Source organism: Staurois parvus, unplaced genomic scaffold (assembly GCF_062004578.1).
Source record: "Staurois parvus isolate SC_StPar_1 unplaced genomic scaffold, SC_StPar_1.0 ptg000677l, whole genome shotgun sequence".
In the NCBI taxonomy this organism is placed as follows: Eukaryota; Metazoa; Chordata; class Amphibia; order Anura; family Ranidae; genus Staurois; species Staurois parvus.
In genome coordinates this window covers 139,885-158,751 of record NW_028318473.1, presented here as the reverse complement: position 1 = coordinate 158,751, position 18,867 = coordinate 139,885, and the positions used below count along the sequence as shown (strand labels likewise).

Here is an 18,867-nt window from a genome sequence, read left to right as displayed (position 1 = left end):
CAGTTTATTTTTTGCTGTCTACATCTTGTTGGGGAGATTTCCTTCAGAGGAAATCCTCTTTTGGAATGGTGACCCTGTTAAAAGATTTTCTCCCCAATCCTGATTTGGTACCATCAATAACATTTAACATTTTGAAATGACAATGGTCACTAGGACAAATAGAGACTGTCCCCAGTGGGGATACAGGCAGCAATAAAAGCCTGACTGAGGTTCTAGTCTAGGGGTTACTGAATTAAAATTCACCGAGGTCTGGCTGATAACATTTTCTTTCTGCAGTGGTCCAAATCTAATTTTTCACGTCCTTCACATTACAGCCCCCTTTACATTAGTGTCCTCAGTCCCCCCCCCCCTTTCCCATCACAGTCCCCCCTTAAATCACAGCCCCCCTTTACATTAGTGTTCTCAGTCCCCCCTTTCCCATCACAGTCCCCCCTTAAATCACATCCCCCTTTACATTAGTGTTCTCGTTCCTCCTTTTCCCTTCACATCCACCTTTACATCACAAACTCCTTTCACATCAGAGCCCCCCAGCATTACAGCCCCATTTACATCACAGTCCCCCTTGCAATCCCAACCCCCCTCACGTCACAGCCCCCCCCCCCCCCCCACTGACATTACAGCCCTCTTTCAATCACAACTCCCTCCTCACACATCACAGCCCGCCTCTCACATTCAAAAACGAAGGGAAAAAAAAAGAAAAGGGGGAGGTTTTCAATTGTAAGGATTGCCATAGATGGCCAGACATTTAATCGACAGGACATTAGATCTGCCCATAGTTCTGAGACCAGAGACTGCCAAATACGACACTGGGATAGAAAAAGAACATTCACTTTATATAGGGAAGACATCCATCCATGTCATATGCACAAGTTATCCAGCATGCTGGAAAATCTACATGGACAATAAGCACCTCTGCAGATCACACAAGCTCCTTATTACTACTAAGAGCATCACTTAATATCTAGGTGTATATGGACGCCCCAATCACAAAATCTGCTCCACACCGCTACAACACACCAACGTTTTCTACATCTACCAAAAACTTTTACTTTAGGATGAAGCATCCACCAGGCTGCAATGCAGCACAGTGGCAGTCTTCTTGAACGAACGCCAGAAGGTTCCTGTCGGACGCGTTCTGTCAAGAGGCACTGAATGACACGCTTTCTTCCCCTACAACACACCATACGGAAGTGACAGATTTATATCAGTAATATTGCTCCAGTGATGACAGCCTCAGTGGGAGGCCTCTGTCGGTACCATACTGCAGTCAGCAGTTTCATTCCACTCATCAGAGGCTCTCGTGGCCCTCTTTACTCATAACAGATCCCGGGATCACAATGCGGACAGCTCACGACTCTGACATCCAGTTGTCTGTAAATAAAAGGCTCCTCATGTGATCTAATTAAAATTCCGTTATGAGATACAAACGTAAACCCTGAACAGGTCACAAAAGTATAAAACAAAGTAGGAGACACTGCAACCACCACCTAGATCCCAAAATTCAAAGCAAAAAGGATCAGGAAATTAAAGTGGAAAATTCAATATTATGGGGGGGGGTTAATATAACAGATTTGCATTAAAGTGAATTTTACAGCAGGTTTTCAGAGTTGTTTATGTTTTTTTAATGGCAATAATGAAGGTTTCCTGTAATGCACGAAGAGATCCTGTCTGCTGGAAGCCGCTTATATGTCCGACCTACAGATGCTAAATTAAGAAGTCATCGGTGAGCTAAATATAGAAAAGAACAGCGAGGAAATTCTGCTGTGTCACCACCTGAAAGACAGCGAGCTCAGGAATGAGAACCGGCACCGAGTCATCCATACATTGCAGTGGAGGATACTTCCTATTGTACAAGAGGGACAGGATGTGCCATCTATAGTGTCCATACAGCAAGGACAATGCCACCGACTACTGACCAGGGACAAGAGGGACAGGAAGTGCCATCTATAGTGTCCATACAGCAAGGACAATGCCACCGACTACTGACCAGGGGCAAGAGGGACAGGAAGTGCCATCTATAGTGTCCATACAGCAAGGACAATGCCACCGACTACTGACCAGGGACAAGATGTGCCATCTACAGTGTCCATAAGGCAAGGACAATGCCACCGACTACTGACCAGGGGCAAGAGGGACAGGATGTGCCATCTATAGTGTCCATACAGCAAGGACAATGCCACCGACTACTGACCAGGGGCAAGAGGGACGGGAAGTGCCATCTATAGTGTCCATACAGCAAGGACAATGCCACCGACTACTGACCAGGGGCAGGAGGGACAGGTTGTGCCATCTATAGTGTCCATACAGCAAGGACAATGCCTCCGACTACTGACCAGGGACAAGAGGGACAGGAAGTGCCATCTATAGTGTCCATACAGCAAGGACAATGCCACCGACTACTGACCAGGGGCAAGAGGGACAGGAAGGGCCATCTATAGTGTCCATACAGCAAGGACAATACCACCAACTACTGACCAGGGACAAGAGGGACAGGATGTGCCATCTATAGTGTCCATACAGCAAGGACAGTGCCACCGACTACTGACCAGGGACAAGAGGGACAGGATGTGCCATCTATAGTGTCCATACAGCAAGGACAGTGCCACCGACTACTGACCAGGGACAAGAGGGACAGGAAGTGCCATCTATAGTGTTCATACAGCAAGGACAGTGCCACCGACTACTGACCAGGGACAAGAGGGACAGGATGTGCCATCTATAGTGTCCATACAGCAAGGACAGTGCCACCGACTACTGACCAGGGACAAGAGGGACATGATGTGCCATCTATAGTAGCCATACAGCAAGGACAATGCCACCGACTACTGACCAGGGACAGGATGTGCCATCTATAGTGTCCATAAGGCAAGGACAATGCAACCGACTACTGACCAGGGGCAAGAGGGACAGGATGTGCCATCTATAGTTTCCATACAGCAAGGACAATGCCACCGACTACTGACCAGGGGCAAGAGGGACAGGAAGTGCCATCTATAGTGTCCATACAGCAAGGACAATGCCACCGACTACTGACCAGGGGCAGGAGGGACAGGATGTGCCATCTATAGTGTCCATACAGCAAGGACAATGCCACCGACTACTGACCAGGGACAAGAGGGACAGGAAGTGCCATCTATAGTGTCCATACAGCAAGGACAATGCCACCGACTACTGACCAGGGGCAAGAGGGACAGGAAGGGCCATCTATAGTGTCCATACAGCAAGGACAATGCCACCGACTACTGACCAGGGGCAAGAGGGACAGGATGTGCCATCTATAGTGTCCATACAGCAAGGACAATGCCACCGACTACTGACCAGGGGCAAGAGGGACAGGAAGTGCCATCTATAGTGTCCATACAGCAAGGACAATGCCACCGACTACTGACCAGGGACAGGATGTGCCATCTATAGTGTCCATACAGCAAGGACAATGCCACCGACTACTGACCAGGGACAAGATGTGCCATCTACAGTGTCCATAAGGCAAGGACAATGCCACCGACTACTGACCAGGGGCAAGAGGGACAGGATGTGCCATCTATAGTGTCCATACAGCAAGGACAATGCCACCGACTACTGACCAGGGACAAGATGTGCCATCTACAGTGTCCATAAGGCAAGGACAATGCCACCGACTACTGACCAGGGGCAAGAGGGACAGGATGTGCCATCTATAGTGTCCATACAGCAAGGACAATGCCACCGACTACTGACCAGGGGCAAGAGGGACAGGAAGTGCCATCTATAGTGTCCATACAGCAAGGACAATGCCACCGACTACTGACCAGGGGCAGGAGGGACAGGATGTGCCATCTATAGTGTCCATACAGCAAGGACAATGCCTCCGACTACTGACCAGGGACAAGAGGGACAGGAAGTGCCATCTATAGTGTCCATACAGCAAGGACAATGCCACCGACTACTGACCAGGGGCAAGAGGGACAGGAAGGGCCATCTATAGTGTCCATACAGCAAGGACAATACCACCAACTACTGACCAGGGACAAGAGGGACAGGATGTGCCATCTATAGTGTCCATACAGCAAGGACAGTGCCACCGACTACTGACCAGGGACAAGAGGGACAGGATGTGCCATCTATAGTGTCCATACAGCAAGGACAGTGCCACCGACTACTGACCAGGGACAAGAGGGACAGGAAGTGCCATCTATAGTGTTCATACAGCAAGGACAGTGCCACCGACTACTGACCAGGGACAAGAGGGACAGGATGTGCCATCTATAGTGTCCATACAGCAAGGACAGTGCCACCGACTACTGACCAGGGACAAGAGGGACATGATGTGCCATCTATAGTAGCCATACAGCAAGGACAATGCCACCGACTACTGACCAGGGACAGGATGTGCCATCTATAGTGTCCATAAGGCAAGGACAATGCCACCGACTACTGACCAGGGGCAAGAGGGACAGGATGTGCCATCTATAGTGTCCATACAGCAAGGACAATGCCACCGACTACTGACCAGGGGCAAGAGGGACAGGAAGTGCCATCTATAGTGTCCATACAGCAAGGACAATGCCACCGACTACTGACCAGGGGCAGGAGGGACAGGATGTGCCATCTATAGTGTCCATACAGCAAGGACAATGCCACCGACTACTGACCAGGGACAAGAGGGACAGGAAGTGCCATCTATAGTGTCCATACAGCAAGGACAATGCCACCGACTACTGACCAGGGGCAAGAGGGACAGGAAGGGCCATCTATAGTGTCCATACAGCAAGGACAATGCCACCGACTACTGACCAGGGGCAAGAGGGACAGGATGTGCCATCTATAGTGTCCATACAGCAAGGACAATGCCACCGACTACTGACCAGGGACAAGAGGGACAGGATGTGCCATCTATAGTGTCCATACAGCAAGGACAATGCCACCGACTACTGACCAGGGACAAGAGGGACAGGATGTGCCATCTATAGTGTCCATACAGCAAGGACAGTGCCACCGACTACTGACCAGGGACAAGAGGGACAGGATGTGCCATCTATAGTGTCCATACAGCAAGGACAGTGCCACCGACTACTGACCAGGGACAAGAGGGACATGATGTGCCATCTATAGTAGCCATACAGCAAGGACAATGCCACCGACTACTGACCAGGGGCAAGAGGGACAGGAAGGGCCATCTATAGTGTCCATACAGCAAGGACAATGCCACCGACTACTGACCAGGGACAAGAGGGACAGGAAGTGCCATCTATAGTGTCCATACAGCAAGGACAATGCCACCGACTACTGACCAGGGACAAGAAGTGCCATCTATGGTGTCCATACAGCAAGGACAATGCCACCGACTACTGACCAGGGGCAAGAGGGACAGGATGTGCCATCTATAGTGTCCATACAGCAAGGACAATACCACCGACTACTGACCAGGGGCAAGAGGGACAGGATGTGCCATCTATAGTGTCCATACAGCAAAGACAATGCCTCAGACTACTGACCAGGGGCAAGAGGGACAGGATGTGCCATCTATAGTGTCCATACAGCAAGGACAATGCCACCGACTACTGACCAGGGGCAAGAGGGACAGGATGTGCCATCTATAGTGTCCATACAGCAAGGACAGTGCCACCGACTACTGACCAGGGACAAGAGGGACAGGATGTGCCATCTATAGTGTCCATACAGCAAGGACAGTGCCACCGACTACTGACCAGGGACAAGAGGGACATGATGTGCCATCTATAGTAGCCATACAGCAAGGACAATGCCACCGACTACTGACCAGGGGCAAGAGGGACAGGAAGGGCCATCTATAGTGTCCATACAGCAAGGACAATGCCACCGACTACTGACCAGGGGCAAGAGGGACAGGATGTGCCATCTATAGTGTCCATACAGCAAGGACAATACCACCGACTACTGACCAGGGGCAAGAGGGACAGGATGTGCCATCTATAGTGTCCATACAGCAAGGACAATGCCTCCGACTACTGACCAGGGGCAAGAGGGACAGGATGTGCCATCTATAGTGTCCATACTGCAAGGACAGTGCCACCGACTACTGACCAGGGACAAGAGGGACAGGATGTGCCATCTATAGTGTCCATACAGCAAGGACAGTGCCACCGACTACTGACCAGGGACAAGAGGGACAGGATGTGCCATCTATAGTGTCCATACAGCAAGGACAGTGCCACCGACTACTGACCAGGGACAAGAGGGACAGGATGTGCCATCTATAGTGTCCATACAGCAAGGACAGTGCCACCGACTACTGACCAGGGACAAGAGGGACATGATGTGCCATCTATAGTAGCCATACAGCAAGGACAATGCCACCGACTACTGACCAGGGGCAAGAGGGACAGGAAGGGCCATCTATAGTGTCCATACAGCAAGGACAATGCCACCGACTACTGACCAGGGACAAGAGGGACAGGAAGTGCCATCTATAGTGTCCATACAGCAAGGACAATGCCACCGACTACTGACCAGGGACAAGAAGTGCCATCTATGGTGTCCATACAGCAAGGACAATGCCACCGACTACTGACCAGGGGCAAGAGGGACAGGATGTGCCATCTATAGTGTCCATACAGCAAGGACAATACCACCGACTACTGACCAGGGGCAAGAGGGACAGGATGTGCCATCTATAGTGTCCATACAGCAAAGACAATGCCTCAGACTACTGACCAGGGGCAAGAGGGACAGGATGTGCCATCTATAGTGTCCATACAGCAAGGACAATGCCACCGACTACTGACCAGGGGCAAGAGGGACAGGATGTGCCATCTATAGTGTCCATACAGCAAGGACAGTGCCACCGACTACTGACCAGGGACAAGAGGGACAGGATGTGCCATCTATAGTGTCCATACAGCAAGGACAGTGCCACCGACTACTGACCAGGGACAAGAGGGACATGATGTGCCATCTATAGTAGCCATACAGCAAGGACAATGCCACCGACTACTGACCAGGGGCAAGAGGGACAGGAAGGGCCATCTATAGTGTCCATACAGCAAGGACAATGCCACCGACTACTGACCAGGGGCAAGAGGGACAGGATGTGCCATCTATAGTGTCCATACAGCAAGGACAATACCACCGACTACTGACCAGGGGCAAGAGGGACAGGATGTGCCATCTATAGTGTCCATACAGCAAGGACAATGCCTCCGACTACTGACCAGGGGCAAGAGGGACAGGATGTGCCATCTATAGTGTCCATACTGCAAGGACAGTGCCACCGACTACTGACCAGGGACAAGAGGGACAGGATGTGCCATCTATAGTGTCCATACAGCAAGGACAGTGCCACCGACTACTGACCAGGGACAAGAGGGACAGGATGTGCCATCTATAGTGTCCATACAGCAAGGACAGTGCCACCGACTACTGACCAGGGACAAGAGGGACAGGATGTGCCATCTATAGTGTCCATACAGCAAGGACAGTGCCACCGACTACTGACCAGGGACAAGAGGGACATGATGTGCCATCTATAGTAGCCATACAGCAAGGACAATGCCACCGACTACTGACCAGGGACAAGATGTGCCATCTACAGTGTCCATAAGGCAAGGACAATGCCACCGACTACTGACCAGGGGCAAGAGGGACAGGAAGTGCCATCTATAGTGTCCATACAGCAAGGACAATGCCACCGACTACTGACCAGGGGCAGGAGGGACAGGATGTGCCATCTATAGTGTCCATACAGCAAGGACAATGCCACCGACTACTGACCAGGGACAAGAGTGACAGGAAGTGCCATCTATAGTGTCCATACAGCAAGGACAATGCCACCGACTACTGACCAGGGGCAAGAGGGACAGGAAGGGCCATCTATAGTGTCCATACAGCAAGGACAATACCACCAACTACTGACCAGGGACAAGAGGGACAGGATGTGCCATCTATAGTGTCCATACAGCAAGGACAGTGCCACCGACTACTGACCAGGGACAAGAGGGACAGGATGTGCCATCTATAGTGTCCATACAGCAAGGACAGTGCCACCGACTACTGACCAGGGACAAGAGGGACAGGAAGTGCCATCTATAGTGTCCATACAGCAAGGACAGTGCCACCGACTACTGACCAGGGACAAGAGGGACAGGATGTGCCATCTATAGTGTCCATACAGCAAGGACAGTGCCACCGACTACTGACCAGGGACAAGAGGGACATGATGTGCCATCTATAGTAGCCATACAGCAAGGACAATGCCACCGACTACTGACCAGGGACAGGATGTGCCATCTATAGTGTCCATAAGGCAAGGACAATGCCACCGACTACTGACCAGGGGCAAGAGGGACAGGATGTGCCATCTATAGTGTCCATACAGCAAGGACAATGCCACCGACTACTGACCAGGGGCAAGAGGGACAGGAAGTGCCATCTATAGTGTCCATACAGCAAGGACAATGCCACCGACTACTGACCAGGGGCAGGAGGGACAGGATGTGCCATCTATAGTGTCCATACAGCAAGGACAATGCCACCGACTACTGACCAGGGACAAGAGGGACAGGAAGTGCCATCTATAGTGTCCATACAGCAAGGACAATGCCACCGACTACTGACCAGGGGCAAGAGGGACAGGAAGGGCCATCTATAGTGTCCATACAGCAAGGACAATGCCACCGACTACTGACCAGGGGCAAGAGGGACAGGATGTGCCATCTATAGTGTCCATACAGCAAGGACAATGCCACCGACTACTGACCAGGGACAAGAGGGACAGGATGTGCCATCTATAGTGTCCATACAGCAAGGACAGTGCAACCGACTACTGACCAGGGACAAGAGGGACAGGATGTGCCATCTATAGTGTCCATACAGCAAGGACAGTGCCACCGACTACTGACCAAGGACAAGAGGGACAGGATGTGCCATCTATAGTGTCCATACAGCAAGGACAGTGCCACCGACTACTGACCAGGGACAAGAGGGACAGGATGTGCCATCTATAGTGTTCATACAGCAAGGACAGTGCCACCGACTACTGACCAGGGACAAGAGGGACATGATGTGCCATCTATAGTAGCCATACAGCAAGGACAATGCCACCGACTACTGACCAGGGGCAAGAGGGACAGGAAGGGCCATCTATAGTGTCCATACAGCAAGGACAATGCCACCGACTACTGACCAGGGACAAGAGGGACAGGAAGGGCCATCTATAGTGTCCATACAGCAAGGACAGTGCCACCGACTACTGACCAGGGACAAGAGGGACAGGATGTGCCATCTATAGTGTCCATACAGCAAGGACAGTGCCACCGACTACTGACCAGGGACAAGAGGGACATGATGTGCCATCTATAGTAGCCATACAGCAAGGACAATGCCACCGACTACTGACCAGGGACAAGAAGTGCCATCTATGGTGTCCATACAGCAAGGACAATGCCACCAACTACTGACCAGGGGCAAGAGGGACAGGATGTGCCATCTATAGTGTCCATACAGCAAGGACAATACCACCGACTACTGACCAGGGGCAAGAGGGACAGGATGTGCCATCTATAGTGTCCATACAGCAAGGACAATGCCTCCGACTACTGACCAGGGGCAAGAGGGACAGGATGTGCCATCTATAGTGTCCATACAGCAAGGACAATGCCACCGACTACTGACCAGGGGCAAGAGGGACAGGATGTGCCATCTATAGTGTCCATACAGCAAGGACAGTGCCACCGACTACTGACCAGGGACAGGATGTGCCATCTATAGTGTCCATACAGCAAGGACAGTGCCACCGACTACTGACCAGGGACAAGAGGGACATGATGTGCCATCTATAGTAGCCATACAGCAAGGACAATGCCACCGACTACTGACCAGGGGCAAGAGGGACAGGAAGGGCCATCTATAGTGTCCATACAGCAAGGACAATGCCACCGACTACTGACCAGGGACAAGGAGGGACAGGAAGTGCCATCTATAGTGTCCATACAGCAAGGACAATGCCACCGACTACTGACCAGGGACAAGAAGTGCCATCTATGGTGTCCATACAGCAAGGACAATGCCACCGACTACTGACCAGGGGCAAGAGGGACAGGATGTGCCATCTATAGTGTCCATACAGCAAGGACAGTGCCACCGACTACTGACCAGGGACAAGAGGGACATGATGTGCCATCTATAGTAGCCATACAGCAAGGACAATGCCACCGACTACTGACTAGGGGCAAGAGGGACAGGAAGGGCCATCTATAGTGTCCATACAGCAAGGACAATGCCACCGACTACTGACCAGGGGCAAGAGGGACAGGATGTGCCATCTATAGTGTCCATACAGCAAGGACAATGCCTCCGACTACTGACCAGGGGCAAGAGGGACAGGATGTGCCATCTATAGTGTCCATACAGCAAGGACAATGCCACCGACTACTGACCAGGGGCAGAAGGGACAGGAAGTTCCATCTATAGTGTCCATACAGCAAGGACAATGCCACCGACTACTGACCAGGGGCAAGATGAATAGGATGTGCCATCTATAGTAGCCATACAGCAAGGACAATGCCACCGACTACTGACCAGGGGCAAGAGGGACAGGAAGTGCCATCTATAGTAACCATACAGCAAAGACAATGCCACCGACTACTGACCAGGGGCAAGAGGGATAGGATGTGCCATCTATAGTAGCCATACAGCAAGGACAATGCCACCGACTACTGACCAGGGGCAAGAGGGACAAGATGTGCCATCTATAGTGTCCATACAGCAAGGACAATTCCACTTCCCACTGTACAGGGATAAGAGGGATAACGTGCCATCTATAATATCCATACAGCAAGGACAATGCCACTTCCTACTGTACGGGGATAAGAGGGATAATGTGCCATTTATAGTATCCATACAGCAAGGACAATTCCACTTCCTACTGTATGGTGATAAGAGGGATATTGTGCCATCTATAGTATCCATACAGCATGGACATTGCCACTTCCTATTGTACGGGGGATAACAGGGATAACGTGCCATCTATAGTATCCATACAGCATGGACATTTCCACTTCCTATTGTACGGGGATAAGAGGGATAACGTGCCATCTATAGTATCCATACAGCTTGGACATTGCCACTTCCTACTGTACGGGGATAAGAGGGATAACGTGCCATCTACGGTATACATTCTACAAGGACAATGCCACTTCCTACTGTATGTGGTTAAGAAGGTCAGGATGTGCATCTATAGTATCCATACAGCAAGGACACTGTTACATCCTACTGTATGGAGAGAAGATGAGAAGAATATGTGATTTAAAATGATCCAATAAATAAGGAGGTCACCATTTTCTACTATACAAGGTCAAGAGGGACAGGAAATGTCACCTACATTATCTATACAGCAAGGAGACCACTACCTCTGACCTCACTGTACAAGGAAAGGAAGATGGGTCATATAACATCCATAGAGCAAGGAGAACACCACCTCTTACTGTAAAAAGGATGAGGGGGGTAGAATATCTGACTTGCATATGATTCACTCAACAAGGAGACCATCACTTTCTACTATATAGGGAAGACAGGAACAGGGCACGTCTACTAAATCATTCATACTGCAAGGAGACTACTACCACCTACTGTGTAAGGATGAGAGGGACGGGTCACATATCCATACAGCAAGTATCCTGCTAAAATATTACTGTACAAGAGGCAGGTCGTGTCACCTATACGATCAATGCAACAAGGAGGTAATCCCGTTTTACTGTACACGATGAAGGGGTACAGTACACAACCCCTATTTCATCCATATATCAAGAGGACTACTACCTCCTACTGAAAAGCAACTAGAGGGACAAGATATGTGGCCTATATGAACCACTCAACAAGAAGGCCATCATATTCTACTATACAAGGACATAAGGCATAGGATGTGTCACTTATATCAAAAAGCAAGGAAACCACTACCTCCAACTGTAAGAAGATGAGAGGGACAGGTCACTTATAACATCCATAGAGAAAGCACACAGCCACCTCCACCTACAGATGAAGAGGGGCAGGAAGTGCAACCTAAATCCTTTCCACAGCAAAGGAGATCATTACCTCCTACTATACAGGAACTAGGACAGGTCACATATCATCCATACAACAAGGGGACCACTACCTCCCACCATACAAGGACAATCGGAACAGGATGTGTCATCAAAATCATTAATACAGCCACTAGCTCCTACTGTTCAAGTACATGTGGCCTATATGACTCACTTAACAAAGAGGCCATCACACTCAACTATACAAACAAAAAAAGAGGGACAGAGCATGCGACCTATATAACCAACTCAACAAGGAGGCCATCAAGTTCTACTATACAAGGATGAGAGGGACAGGTCGTCTGACCTATATGAACCACTCAACAAGGAGGATATCATGTTCTACTATACAAGGATGAGAGGGACAGGTCGTCTGACCTATATGAACCACTCAACAAGGAGGATATCATGTTCTACTATACAAGCATGAGAGGAACAGAACACATGACCTATATGACCCACTCAACAAGGAGGCCCTCACACTCTACTATACAAACAACATGAGGGACAGGGCATGTGACCTATATAACCCACTCAACAAGGAGGCCATCACATTCTACTATACAAGGATGAGAGAGCCAGGTCATCTGACCTATATGATCCGCTTAACAAGGAGGCCATCGTGTTCTACTATACAAGAATGAGAGGGACAGGGCATGTGACCTATATGAACCACTCAACAAGCAGGCCATCACATTCTACCATACAAGAATGAGAGGGACAGGGTATGTGACCTATATGACCCACTCAACAAGCAGGCCATCATGTTGTACTATACAAGGATGAGAGGGGCAGGGCATGTGACCTATATGACCCACTCAACACGGGGGCCATCACATTCTACTATACAAGGATGAGAGAGACAGAGCATGTGACCTATATGATTCGCTTAACAAGGAGCCATTGTGTTCTACTATACAAGAATAAGAGGGACAGGGTACGTGACCTATATGAACCACTCAACAAATAAGCCACCATGTTTTACTATACAAGAATTAGAGGGACAGAATATGTGACCTATAATAACCACTCAACAAGGAGGCTATCGCACTCTACTATACAAGGATGAGAGGGACAGGGCAGTGACTTATATGACCCACCCAACAAGGAGGCCATCACGTTCTACTATACAAGGATGAAGGGACAGGTCGTCTGACCTATATGACCCACCCAACAAGAAGGGTCATCACGTTCTACTATACAAGGATGAGAGGGACAGGGTATGCAACCTATATGACCCACTCAACAAGCAGGTCATCACATTCCACCTTGCACTATATCAGGATGGGAGGGACAGAACACGTGACCTATATTAACCATTCAAAACCACCACAGCAAGAAAACCTCCACCTTCTATTGTACAAGGATGAGAGGGACAGGAAGCCAGCTCTACAGGGCCTTGTGGCAGTATAGTCAACATCATTGTCATCACTTGAGGGAAAAAAATAATCACACACAACATTCACAGGATGTTATGTCGATATTACATCCTCCTTTCAAACAACAAGAAATTAAATAGGAACAATTGCCAAGAACTGAGACCAAAAGTGGAACTGAAGATATTTTACAAAACATTACAAGCAGGCTATCACACAAGAGGCAGATGTCTGTTCTGTAATAAAAAAAAAAAAAAAAAAACAAAAAACACAAAACACACCTACCTGCCTGTTCAGTCTTCTGCCGCATGCAAACTGAGCTGCGCATGCACAGCTCAGCTTACATCACCGGTACGTTCCCCATGTCTGGGATGGCCGACTCCTGCGCATGCACAGCTCAGCTTACATCACCGGTACGCTCCCCATGTCTGGGATGGCCGACTCCTACGCATGCACAGCTCAGCTTACATCACCGGTACGTTCCCCATGTCTGGGATGGCCGACTCCTGCACATGCACAGAAGTTACATCATCCCACACTGGCCAATGAAGATGCCTGAAGACCGACACCTGGAGAGAAGATGCCGGTGAGGGACACCTTGTGGATTTTGGACCATTAGAGATGAGATAAGTATAGTACGGTTGATTTACTAAAAGGAAATAAACTGTGCACTTTGGGAAGTGCAGTTGTACTCTGCAAGAGCAGTTGCTACAAGGCTTAATAAATGAGCATAAGCTCTGTTAACCTCCATCATCCAATCATGTGCAAGCAAAAATACTATTTTTAAAACATTTTCCCTACATGCAATTCTGTATTCTCTGGTAAGTGAAGCTTCGCCTCATTTACTAAGCTCTGGCCAACTGCACAGTCTAACTGCCTTTAGTTAATCAACCCAGTGTCTTCAGTTCCACTTTAAGCTCTGCTTCACACTGAATGCGACTTTGAAATCACACTACATTTGAAGTAGAGCGATTTCAAAGCTGCAGATCAGTGCGATTTGTAAATTATTTCACTGCGGCTTGCGACTTCACTTAACAAAAGTCAATGCAAGTCGCAATAAAATCGAAAAAAATGTAGTGCAGAAACTATTTTTGAAATTACGCTACTGCTAAGTGCAATGATTAATACAGCGCCACAGAAATACATTAGATTTATATAGTTACTTCAGGTATTTACATAGCGTCATCAATTTACACAGCGCTGTACACACACACACACACACATATATACATATATACATACATATATATATACACACACACATACACATACATACACACACCGTATTTCGCGTTCCATAAGAAGCACCTGACCATAAGACGCACCTAGGTTTTAGAGGCGGAAAACAAGAAAAAAAATATTCTGCACCAATGGACTGCGGACACAGTACAGCAGATGACCAGAGACTGCGGACACAGTACAGGAGATGATCAGAGACTGCGGACACAGTACAGGAGATGACCGGAGACTGCGGACACAGTACAGGAGATGACCAGAGACTGCGGACACAGTACAGGGGATGACCAGAGACTGCGGACACAGTACAGGGGATGACCAGAGACTGCGGACACAGTACAGGGGATGACCAGAGACTGCGGACACAGTACAGGGGATGACCAGAGACTGCGGACACAGTACAGGGGATGACCAGAGACTGCAGACACAGTACAGGGGATGACCAGAGACTGCGGACACAGTACAGGGGATGACCAGAGACTGCGGACACAGTACAGGGGATGACCAGAGACTGCGGACACAGTACAGGGGATGACCAGAGACTGCGGACACAGTACAGGGGATGACCAGAGACTGCGGACACAGTACACGGGATGACCAGAGACTGCGGACACAGTACAGGGGATGACCAGAGACTGCGGACACAGTACAGGGGATGACCAGAGACTGCGGACACAGTACAGGGGATGACCAGAGACTGCGGACACAGTACAGGGGATGACCAGAGACTGCGGACACAGTACAGGGGATGACCAGAGACTGCGGACACAGTACAGGGGATGACCAGAGACTGCGGACACAGTACAGGGGATGACCAGAGACTGCGGACACAGTACAGGGGATGACCAGAGACTGCGGACACAGTACAGGGGATGACCAGAGACTGCGGACACAGTACAGGGGATGACCAGAGACTGCGGACACAGTACAGGAGATGACCAGAGACTGCGGACAGTACAGGAGATAACCAGAGACTGCGGACACAGTACAGGGGATGACCAGAGACTGCGGACACAGTACAGGAGATGACCAGAGACTGCGGACACAGTACAGGGGATGACCAGAGACTGCGGACACAGTACAGGGGATGACCAGAGACTGCGGACACAGTACAGGGGATGACCAGAGACTGCGGACACAGTACAGGGAATGACCAGAGACTGCGGACACAGTACAGGAGATAACCAGAGCCTGCGGACACAGTAGAGGGGATGACCAGAGACTGCGGACACAGTAGAGGGGATGACCAGAGCCTGCGGACACAGTAGAGGGGATGACCAGAGACTGCGGACACAGTAGAGGGGATGACCAGAGACTGCGGACACAGTAGAGGGGATGACCAGAGACTGCGGACACAGTAGAGGGGATGACCAGAGACTGCGGACACAGTACAGGGGATGACCAGAGACTGCGCACACAGTACAGGAGATGACCAGAGACTGCGCACACAGTACAGGAGATGACCAGAGACTGCGGACACAGTACAAGAGATGACCAGAGACTGCGGACACAGTACAGGGAATGACCAGAGACTGCGGACACAGTACAGGGAATGACCAGAGACTGCGGACACAGTACAGGGGATGACCAGAGACTGCGGACACAGTACAGGGGATGACCAGAGACTGCGGACACAGTACAGGGGATGACCAGAGACTGCGGACACAGTACAGGGGATGACCAGAGACTGCGGACACAGTACAGGGGATGACCAGAGACTGCGGACACAGTACAGGAGATGACCAGAGACTTCGGACACAGTACAGGGGATGACCAGAGACTGCGGACACAGTACAGGAGATGACCAGAGACTGCGGACACAGTACAGGGAATGACCAGAGACTGCGGACACAGTAGAGGGGATGACCAGAGACTGCGGACACAGTAGAGGGGATGACCAGAGACTGCGGACACAGTAGGGGGGATGACCAGAGACTGCGGACACAGTAGAGGGGATGACCAGAGACTGCGGACACAGTAGAGGGGATGACCAGAGACTGCGGACACAGTAGAGGGGATGACCAGAGACTGCGGACACAGTAGAGGGGATGACCAGAGACTGCGGACATAGTACAGGGGATGACCAGAGACTGCGGACACAGTAGAGGGGATGACCAGAGACTGCGGACACAGTACAGGGGATGACCAGAGACTGCGGACACAGTAGAGGGGATGACCAGAGACTGCGGACACAGTAGAGGGGATGACCAGAGACTGCGGACACAGTAGAGGGGATGACCAGAGACTGCGGACACAGTAGAGGGGATGACCAGAGACTGCGGACACAGTACAGGGGATGACCAGAGACTGCGGACACAGTACAGGGGATGACCAGAGACTGCGGACACAGTACAGGGGATGACCAGAGACTGCGCACACAGTACAGGAGATGACCAGAGACTGCGGACACAGTACAAGAGATGACCAGAGACTGCGGACACAGTACAGGGAATGACCAGAGACTGCGGACACAGTACAGGGAATGACCAGAGACTGCGGACATAGTACAGGGAATGACCAGAGACTGCGGACATAGTACAGGGAAAATACCAGGGACATAGTACAGATGACCAGAGACTGCGGACCTTTGGGGAGGGAGGGGGAGCGGGTACCTGAATTTGACAGGTACCCGCTCCCACTTCCGGAGTTGTGCTTCCCTCTTCTTCCCGCGCCGGCTTCTGTGACAGCTGGGTGCCCACTGCGCATGCGCGAGAAGCACTGCGCTTTGTGAATGGCTCGGCGCCTTCTGGGACCTGTCATGTGTCCCAGAAGACACCGGACCATTCACAAAGCGCAGCGCTTCTCACGCATGCGCAATAGGCACTCGGCTGTCACAGAAGCCGCTGCGGGAAGACTGCAGCGCTGGAGTGAGGAACAAGTAAGGCCCTGCAGGAGAGAAGAGCTGAGCAGCCGGCCCAATATTCTGACATGGTGGCGGCAGAAATACCGGACCGGCCCCTTTATATTCGCTCCATAAGACGCACTGATATTTATCACCCTTTTTTTGGGGGAAAAAAGTGCGTCTTATGGAGCGCAAAATACTGTATAATATATATATATATATATATATATATATATATATATATATAGTACATTCACATCAGTCCCCATCAGTCCCAGTCACATTCATACATTCACATACTAGGGCCAATTTAGACAGGATCCAATTAACCTACCAGCATGTCTTTGGAGTGTGGGAGGGAACTGGAGTACCCGGAGGAAACCCACGCAGGCACAGGGAGAACATGCAAATTGCAGGCAGCAGGTGCCATGGTTGGGATTCAAACCAATGAACCATGTATTGCCAGGTGGAAGTGCTAACCACTTAGACTTCAGGTGCGATTTGTAAATCACATGTCGCACCGGTGTGAGCCAGGACTAAAGTGGGCTTGTGTTTCCCTTTAAGTTAAATAAAGTGTACATCTAGGAAAAAAAATGAAAATGAAATAATTTTCCATAATGCCTGTTCATTTGTTCAGGTTTTGTCTCTTTACAGATGCTATAAGGACACAAATCTGTTGATTGCAAAGCAATCCAGCAAGTGGACAATGCTGCACTGAATTCCCCATGAGGCCTACCCCATTCTCCTGGACTGCAGAACACATCCCCTTGTATTATGAAACTGAGGAGATAGGGATGGGGTGCTGTAGTCCAGAGGAGAAAAACTCAGGCAGGGCTGACGACAGTGCTTGGGATTTCAATACAAGAGAGGCAGTGTTGTCGGCATTAGATACAATTTAAAGTCCACCTCCTGCAAATGCTGCAAAGGTTAACCGTTTGTTTTTCCTGTCCCCTTAGACAGAAACACTTACTTACCTGATCCTCCACTCTCTCCGGCAAACAGCGCTCCCCTACTCTCCAGCAGTGGACTTCCCCCAACATTCTTACATCCAATGCAGAGTCAGGCAAGTAAAATGGCTTTACCAGTCCCCTAGACCAGGGGTCTCCAAACTGCGGCCCGAGGAACCAATGATGGCGCACTATTCCTCCCACTGGGACCAATAATGGGGCAATACTTCTTCCAATGAAACCAATGATGGGGCACTATTCCTCCCACTGATACTAATGATGGGGCACTATTGCTCCCACTGGGACCAACAATGGGGCAATACTTCTTCCAATGAAACCAATGATGGGGCACTATTCCTCCCACTGGGACCAACAATGGGGCAATACTTCTTCCAATGAAACCAATGATGGGGCACTATTCCTCTCACTGAGAC

General features: G+C 50.0%; 1 protein-coding gene across 2 annotated transcripts in view; it reads right to left on the bottom strand.

Annotated features, from left to right (window-relative positions):
• RELT (RELT TNF receptor) overlaps positions 1-18,867 on the bottom strand; it is a 134,920-nt gene that overhangs the window by 76,110 nt on the left and 39,943 nt on the right. The window lies entirely within an intron of this gene.